This window comes from Corvus brachyrhynchos, unplaced genomic scaffold, assembly GCF_000691975.1.
Source record: "Corvus brachyrhynchos isolate BGI_N302 unplaced genomic scaffold, ASM69197v1 scaffold444, whole genome shotgun sequence".
Lineage (NCBI taxonomy): Eukaryota > Metazoa > Chordata > Aves > Passeriformes > Corvidae > Corvus > Corvus brachyrhynchos.
Window position 1 is genome coordinate 1,574,965 of NW_008237886.1, and position 9,558 is coordinate 1,584,522.

Here is a 9,558-nt window from a genome sequence, read left to right on the forward strand (position 1 = left end):
GGGGGCGCTGCGCGCGCGGCCCCGCGCACTGAAGGGGCGGGAACGGGACCCGCCGGGAATCTCCGAGAACGGGAAACAGCCGGGAATATTCGGGGCTGCGGCGTGCGGGGAGAGCCCGCATCTCTCGGGGCGGCCTGAATGCTGCGAAATGTGGAATATGCAAGATTTTCTTAAAAAAGGTAGTTCTGTGATGTTTGGTCTTTGTCCACTTTCCAGCCTCATCAAGGAGAAGGGAGACAATCCATGAAACAGAGAGCCGCCAACAAGTTCTAAGTGATGGCCAGGTGTTCCAAAAACAAATTATTTGTTGGTAGAAATGCTGTTACGGTTTGGGGCTAGACAGGCTTCAATATTCTCAGACCCAGGGGGAGGTTAACAAAGCTTGGGAAGAAGGATGTACCTGTGGACACAGTGGATGTCCCATAGTGCACACCAAAAATGCAGAATTTAGGGGCCACAAGGACATCTGGCAGAACTCCCCAGATAAGGAAGAAACAAATGAAGACAACTCAGTAATTGTGCTGAAATCGGCTCCAACTGGGTAACAGGTAATTCCGGCAGGGGCAGATCCCGACCAGCTCACGGAGCAAGGACCCGAAAAAGGACACCGGCCCAAAAGGAGAGAGAGACTGAGCATGGGGTTAGTTACCATGGGAAATGAGAGAATCATTCACCAGCAGAAGATAGAATACTAATTAGTAAGAGAACTATGTAACTTGTAGCAAACACACTAATCCCTTTGTTTGCTAAAATGTATAAATAGGAAAATGATCTGAGAGTTGGGATGCTTGATCTGTGGAATGCCATGGAGCGCCAGGTTTGTGCAATCTGAAATAGATAATGTCTCTCTTGAGTAATTATTGGCTTGTTGCACACGAGGTGACAAATCCAGTTTTTGCAGACCACATGGGGAGCATCCACCAGGAGTTGCATTTGTGAGATGTTTGCATCGATGGCGAATACCCAAAGACAAGAGACCTGGAGTCAGAAGGGGAAGACCAAGAGCATGAGGGCTTGTTTGTAATTGTGGGGAAGGTTTTCTGTGATAATGATGTGACTCAGCCTGCAGTGTGTGGTGTGATGCCGCAGCCCAGGCTCCCCTCAGTTGTCTCAGTGCTGTACAGTCCCACCTCCCTCAGCCTTTCCTTTAAGAGAGGTGCTCCAGTCCTTTAATAACTTCATAGTCCTCTGCTGGACCTCCTCCAAGACCTCCATGTCTCTGTTATCCTGAGGAGCCCAGAACTGGACACAGCACTCCAGACGTGGCTCACCAGGACTAATCAGAAGGGCAGGATCACCTCCCATGACCTTGCTGGCAAAGCTCCAGGGAGCGCTGTGCTCCAGCCTGACTGCGCTGCTGCTGCCATTTATAGTCAATAAGCAAGTTATCCCTGGCAGGGCAGGACACTTGAATTCGAAGGGATTGATGTATCTCTCAAGAAGTAGGAAAGTGTGGCATTGCCTTAAAAATCTGTTAACTCACCAAGGGCATCAACACTGGTGAGAGGTAAGATGCAGACGTTGAGTTTAAGCAATGTCCACCAGCAAAAATTTTTAAAGAGTTTAACCCCTACAATGGAAAACAAATGTAGATTACAGTAGTTGAGAGAACTGTTGCCCTAACAGGGCGTTTGCAAACTGATAGCTGAGCCAGAATTCCTACGGTTTAGATCAGATACCTAATAATAACCTTTGAGAGTCCTCCTCTTTTACCCTGCTACACATGCCCCATACGACTTGGGGTTTCTACCTGCACAAATAATAAATGATCCTGGGATCCTATAGAGCAACTGTCATGTGGTTGAAGGACAGTGCTTTGAGCAACCCATTATTACTCATATAAAAACAACAGGGTAGATAAAATTTAAAAAGCATTAAAATATCCTGAGTTCAGAGCAACTTCAGTTACAGTGCCCATCTTAATTTTTGTCACTCCCTTTCCTCCTGCCCTTGGACCAATCCCTAAGACTGTAGAGATGTTCCTCCACCCTGTAGTCCTCTTCTGAGACAGGATGATGCCATTTATGTTCTCAAACAATTAATTCTGTCAAAGAAAAGGAGTAATTTTATTGAAAGGAGATTGAAGGGTGGGGGGAGGAGGTTGTGCCACCCTCAGGTTCCTACTGTCCCTTGCACAGAATTGTTCGTTCTTGCAGCCAGAATGTAAAATGTGTTTGGCTAAGGAGAGGAAGCACAAGCAAGCCCATCTCTATAGCCCAATGATCAAAGAATTATAGAAATGGTTATTCTGGTGACGGGTACTCTGATGTGGGCTCTGTCTAGTGTGCTAAAAGGTGAGTTTGAGCAGCTGTTCACGGGGTCTGCCAACCACTCATTTAAATGATTTTGATCTGGGTTATGCCAGGAGGGCCAAAGTGAATCAGAATCAGATCTGAACTCTTCAACAGCTCTTGACTTCTTTTATGTCAACAGCGAGGACTTTAAATGGCAGAATCAACACACCACCTAGTGGCTGAGGACATTCGTAGTCATTAGTACTCGGCTAATTTTAAGTGGACACCCCGAATACCTTGGCAGTGAATTTGCCTCACGATGCTGCCAACAGCCACCATAGTTCCTGTTTTGTTAGCCCTGAGACAGAATCTCCTTCACGAAGAAGACAGCTGGCCCCTGAAACAATGGACTTAGAGTAAATAACCTAATTTAAACCTGAGAGTTTAAATTTTCTCTCAGATGTGGATGCTTTTGTGTGAGCTATTTCAGTGTGGTACTGGAAACTTCATCACTTCTGCTATACTTGAAGGAATAAAGATGTTTATTAGATCCTTACATTTCATCCAGCACAGACTATTTCTGGATATTCCTTTTCCTTTCCAATATATTTGGAAACCAGCAAATAGAATTGAATTTATTTATAGTAACAGAATAAATTAAAAACGCTTCTTGCTATAAAAGCTTTTGAAAAAGCTTTTGGTTTTTGTCTTGTGCAAGGACAAGTACTTTCAATGGGCTCTTCAGATGTGCTCAGTGAATGAACATGCAAGAGCCTAAATTCACAGCTATTTTTATTTAGCAGACGTAGAATATTTTATGAAAGGGGATTCTGAAAATAGTTGCAAGTCTCTGGACTTGCTTAGCATTTCAAGAATAGTTATTTCTGTTGTCTCTTGAAGGAATATTTAAATGTGTTAGTCCCATGCAAATGCAGAGTGTTCAATATCTAAAAAGAATGTCTACTAGGTTCTAAGTTAAGAAACAAGTAAGGGGCGAAAAGTGTAAGTCTAAGGCTGTCTCATTTACTTGTTTTTTTCTGAAGGTATCAAAAAGTTTCCGGGTGTTTCCTGGTGATTTAATGACAAGTAGTTTAAAAATGCTTTTAAAGTTTCTGCAAAGATACTGTACCTCTGACTTCTGACTTCTTGTGGGGCTTTGGTATGAGGCTTCACAGCCTTCATTTTTGCAGGAAAAAGTCCTGTGGTTTTGCAATGAAAGGTTCTACTACTGCAAGACTTGACTCTGCAAGTCTCAAGGAGAGTTTGACCCCCCACTAACATGTTCCTTTATGACAAAACACAGATGGCAGAAATGTTGGAGCTGCAAAGAACAGCTTTTTAGGAGATGGGGTCCAAGGACCCTGTATGTCAGACTGAAAAAGCGTTAACACACCGTATTGAAATCACAAAGTCAAATGTCTCATTATCTTTGCACTGAAAATGAAGTTTTGACACAGCTGCTTTACTGCCAGTTACCAGACTGTGCCTTTCACATTCACTTCCATGCCCTTGTTCTTGTCAAAACTATAAACCAGAAAGCTTTCTGAAAATTAAAAGCAATAAAAGCTTTCCCATTTTTAGTTTGTGCTTGAATGTTTTTCTCATTGCATGTCTGGAATGAGCCTTAAGCCTGTCTGGGTAGCTGATGTGACAACTCAGTAACTTCGGCATCAAGAGCTTGGCACAGAAACCTGGGCTCTTCACACATCCCAGTCTTGTAGCAGCACTGCCTGCACATCCTGGCTCTGGTGCTGGGCATGCCCTCTGCCCTGGTGGGACGGCTCATCCAAGGGGAATTAGAAAAAACAGGGAGCATCTTGACAGCAGAGCTGCAGACTGCCAGTGAGCAGCAAAGTGTATGTTAAACCAAAAACTGTGTCCCTGCTTTCTCTGTCCCTGTCATTGTACATGCTGTGCTTAAGGGTGTCTGTATGTCCCAAAGGGTCATCAAATGCCATGAGGCTTCTATATTTACCTGTGTGCACCAATGCCCTAATAAATCATCCCCAGGCAGCAAACAAACCCAGTTGTACTGTGATCTCCCAGAGATTTGCATGCATGTTGATACCTTGACTCACAAGACTTTAATGTAAGGTTATATTGTGCATTTTATTTTCTGGTAACAGGTTTTTCTTCCAATAGTTTAATCCCAGGGTGTGGTTTTATTACTTATTTCTGCAAGAATAAGCTCTTCTCCTTTTCACCAGGCTCACTATTGTAATGCAGGGCATAGTCCTACTGTGATTTCAGCTAAAACATTGAATAAAAATACACACAGTCATGGTTTCATCCCAGCCAGCCACCAAATCCCACAGAGCTGCTTGATCACTCCCCCACCAGCAGGAGCAGGGAGAGAATCAGAAGGGTAAAAGCCTAAAAACTCGTGAGTTGAGATAAAGACAGATTCATAGGGAAAGCAAAAGCCACACACACAAGCAAAGCGAAACGGGAATGAATTCCCTGCTTCCCATGGGCAGGCAGGTGTTCAAGCATCTCCAGGAGAGCAGGGTCCCATCACACGTAACTTGGGAAGACAAACAGCATCACTCCAAATGTGTCCCCTTTCATCCTTCTTTCCCTTTACTTTAAATACTGAGTGTGATGTCACATGGTCTGGAATATCCCTTTGGTCAGTTGGGGTCACCTGTCCTGGCTGTGTCTCCTCCCACCCTCCCAGGCAACCCCAACTTCATCACCAGTGCGGCAGCATGAAAAGCAGAAAAGGCCTTGGCTCTGTGTAAGCCCTGCTCAGCAATAACAAAAACATCTCTGTATCATCAACCCTGTGTTCAGCACAAATCCAAAACACAGCCCCATAGTAGCCACTGGCACTGCACAAAGGACACCCCTCTGAAAGAACATCAGTCTTCAAGGTGTCAGTCACAAATACCTCCTTTTTGAGAGGGCTGCAGGTGAGGGAATGTTCAAAAGCAAATAGTATGATGTATTTGTGCTATTGCAAATACTATGATCTCACCAGGAAGAACAATTTATAATGTATGTAGCAAAAGAAAAAAAACCTACCCCAAAACAGATGGGGCCCATGCATCTGATAGTATAGGTAGGTATGAGACAAAAGCTGTATTTTTCTGGTGATTTGCTAAGATGTCCTTTCAGATACCAGATTTATACACTTTTTTAGTGTATTCAGAATATAATCCTTATAAGTAAGGATAAGTACTGCTTGTTTATGACTTATTCCAGTGGCTTCAGTCTTTTGTCTCTTCTTAACACTTGGCACCAGCCAGTGCCTGCAGCCTGGCACTGAGCTCAATTTGCCTCCTCAGCTTCAGCCCAGCTTACAGCACAAGGCTGTTCCTCCATATAGGTAAATTTAGGTCACCATGCGTTTTTCACGTTGCTTGTATGCAATTTGTGTAACTGCAATTTAGAAAAGGCAGGATGGTTTCAGTGCAATTGGGGTCCTGCAATATTAAACAGAACATAAAGGACATGGTGAAAAGACCAGGGGACAAAACAGGAATTCAAAAGTACAAACAAGTTCACTCTGCAATAAGGCAAAGATTGGGTTTTTTTCCCCAGCTCAAACATTTCACTAAGATATTTGGCTGATACTGCAAGTGAAATGAGATGCAGAGTTGCAAACGTTTGATGATTCCAGTGAGGAAAAGAAATACTTGAAATGCACGTTATAAACAGCCAGAAGGCAACATTTTCCTAAAATTTTATAAAAATTCTTGCAGGTTATAAAGACAACGGTAAGAAAAAATAGCAAATAATTAATAAAAGCAGCCTAATAGATTATAAGGAGTGTCTGGTTTAAAGCTTCATATTTTTGCAATAAAATCATACAAAAAAACGTGCAGTGGAACAGAACTGTTCCTCCTTTCAGGGACATCTCTGTGGTCCTCTTAGAAGAATGGGGCCATGGCTCTTGGTTTTGGGATGTTCAGGAGAAAATACCAGACACTGAAAGAGCCCTGACAAACCCACCACTTGCACTTACCATGGAAATGCCAGTCTTGCTGCACGATCCACTCAACAGCCACATCATTGCTCCCCATTTACTTTCCCCTAAGTAAAGAGCATTTACACATCCCCTGGGTTCACTGCATGAAGGCAAATTGAGAATAAAGGCACTTTGCATGCACTCCAGCATTTTTGAGGGACAGAGGAACCACAGAGAGATGTTGTCTTTCTGCTACTGCACATGGGGCCTTCAGAACAGATTCCAGAAGCATAATGACATGGTGGTAGGAAGATCTTTTATACCTGATGGAGTGGAGGGGTACTGATGGAAAGCCAGAACTGAGAGATTTATGCAGATAAAATAATGCCTAACCTGCCAGGCTACCTTGGCTCCTCATAAATGTTCTGTGCTTCAAATCACAAGGAGCTGTTCCCAGAAATGGAAGGGGGCAGTTTCAAAGGATGAAAAGTTCAAGGCAGGCAGTTTCCCAGCACAAATGTTGCTTCCCTCCCACAGAACAATGAAGTTATGAGCACATGGATAAGGAAGGGATGCTATTTTTTAGGGGTGCTGGTTTTGAGTAGAGCATAATCTGTGTGAAGGAGCCCTTCCTGAAACAAGATCCCCTTTGTGATCCAAATGGGTGAATATGAGGATATCGCTGCTATCACTTCAAGTATCGCACCCACCACCTTCCCTGCAGGCATCCACAACCATAGACCCTGCAGGTGTTGCAGCCCTGGTGCTCCCTGGAGACAGGGTTAATCAGAGCTGTTACACACAGTTGTTAACAAATATGTTTTTCCAGGTAATCTGAAATGCCAGGTACACAACACGATAGGTTCCTATATTGCTGTATCTGCTTGGCTACTTTTGCTACAATTTGTCAGCATTACCGTATTTTGCATGTTAATTTATTAAAATCGCAAGATACTCTGGGACACTGGATCAGGAAAACTTCGGGATCAGAAGGGCTTATGGATGGGGAAGAGAAGCCTTATTTTATTTAATCCCCAAAAATTGTATCTGAGGAAAATAGCAAATGCTTTTTCATTCAGCTTGCCTCTGAACACCCATTTATCCAAATCCCCATATTGGCTCTTTGTAGTCTGAAAGCACAAAGGATTTTTTTGTTGTTGTACATACTGTTAGTTTCTGGGCTAGGATAGACAGCTCCCTGGCAAGGTGGTTCTTTTCCAGCCTGACTCCAAAGGGAGTCACAGCCTTTTCCTATTGACCTTTTTTTTCTTTTTTTGAGACCTGCACCCCCAGTAACAGCTCATCAGCTTGGGAGGAGACTAGGGGAATTAAGGGAACTGGCCGAGGGATTCTTTATTACAAAGCTGTTGGGCCATTCAAGGACCCTGAACCCTACAAGGAAACACTAGTACTCATTTACAAACAGAACTCAGCATTTTTATTCTTTGATTGACTTCCTGCTAGTTTTGATATTTGCTACCACCAGAGAAGAGCGTAAAAACACAGTACAACATTGTTAACCAATTAGGAAGGCTGGAAGGGAAAGCAAATCCCAGTACAATTGCAAGTAACTTGGTGGAGTTTATAATTAAGATTTTTTTGAACAGATCAGCAATGAAGCAATAAATATGCTGCTGCACTGAACCAACAACAGGATTTAATCACTAAGTTTGTGGTTTATTGCATTACAGTTTAAATGTTTTCCATAATCATACATTCACCAACCAGGTAAATGACACTTTTTCATATGTTTTATGCTAAATGGCTAAAATTATGTAGTAGCCAAACTAGACTAGGACTAGTAGAGGTAGATATTGAATGGGCAGTGCCAGGCAGAAATATTTTGTGAAAGTTACTTCTTTGTCTTTTGTTATGAACAGTTAGCAGGTTTAACACTTTTAATTAAAACAAACATCTTACGGAAGCTATTCTAAGATGCTTTGGATTTTTTAGCAATATTTCTCTTGCAATATTACAAACTCTTGGATATGATCTCTCATAAAGTGGACAATTTTTGTCCTCCCAGTTTTCTGCAGTGATTCACATGAAGACTAATATACAAAGTTAGAATCTTTGTGAACATACTACTGGTTTTGCTTGTACCACTCGAGAAGTAATACACATTTACAGCTTCCTTGGCATGGGAAGACTGCATTTATAGTATTTACAGCTTCAGTCATCTTTCTAGTAATAAAAAAGCTATTTTATATTTAATCTAAAATGGAATTTCTATTATGCTGCCTCCTTATAACTCACTTCAGTCTCCTTTTGCCAAGCTGCTCAATCAGTTGCTCCTTGCCATTCCCACTGCTGGCTGTATGCTCCTGGAAAGTGTCTCTGCCCAACACAGCCATTAAAATTAGTGTTTGTAGACTGCAGCTTTAATTTCCAGGAAATATCATGACAGCATAGCCACAGGTTTTGCCCTTTGCTCCTCACCTCATCCCAGAACAGATGATAACTGAAAGGCTCCTGGAAGCAAGAGCCTTTCCCCATGCTCAGCAACCACTTTCCTCCAACTGGAACTTGACCTCTAATGAGCTTATAGATGGCTCAATCAATTACTGATACAACTGTCTACTTACACTACATTTGCACCGTTTTCCTTCACAGGAAAACACTGTGTTATCACACGAGCGTAACTCCGACTTCCACATAGTTCAAGCTTTTTACATTACAGTAATAGCATTTTTAAAGCAAAATTCCTTAGGGGAAAAGATTTCAAAGCTAGTTAGGTACTCTGTACAGAACACTTAGAAAAACAGTTAAAGTAATCACAAAAAGGGAAAAATAAATTTTTTATCTGGGTCTATTGAGGTGGATTATGGTATCAAGTGGTCTTGTTGGCATTAGTAGCACATGTTCAAAGCAGAACTGTGGCAACAGCATGTGAGCGCTGCAGGAATGATGGCACCATTGCTCCAACCCCCAAAGACATCACATTAGACAGAGATCTTAAGTTTTATTACTTATCTTGCTCACGTGATACTGAAATTGTATTTGCCCCTCTGGCTCCTGAGGCCTGATCTCACTCTGCCCTCATGGGTGTTTTCTTTCAGGGAAAATACAATTCAATCTGAGTTGCTACACCAACTTCCAGGGTCTACTGTTATGGTTGCAGCACCTCCAGATCTGGCAAATCCAAATGCTAAAGGAAGATTTAACAGGCTTATCATAAACACCTCATCTGGCCCTAGAGAGCTCCCTGGGAAACTTGGAATTTGCTCCCCATGCTAGGGGAAAACCTGGGTGACAAACTTCCTTCTGTGTTCTGGCTGACACAGCATGTATCAGGACAAGCCTGCCCCCTATGAACATGCAAATATTAAGACCTCTACTGAAAAAAAAAAACAACTTGAATATAGAAGCTTTTAAGGCATTTAATATGCAAAGAAATTAGTTACTGAATAGGTA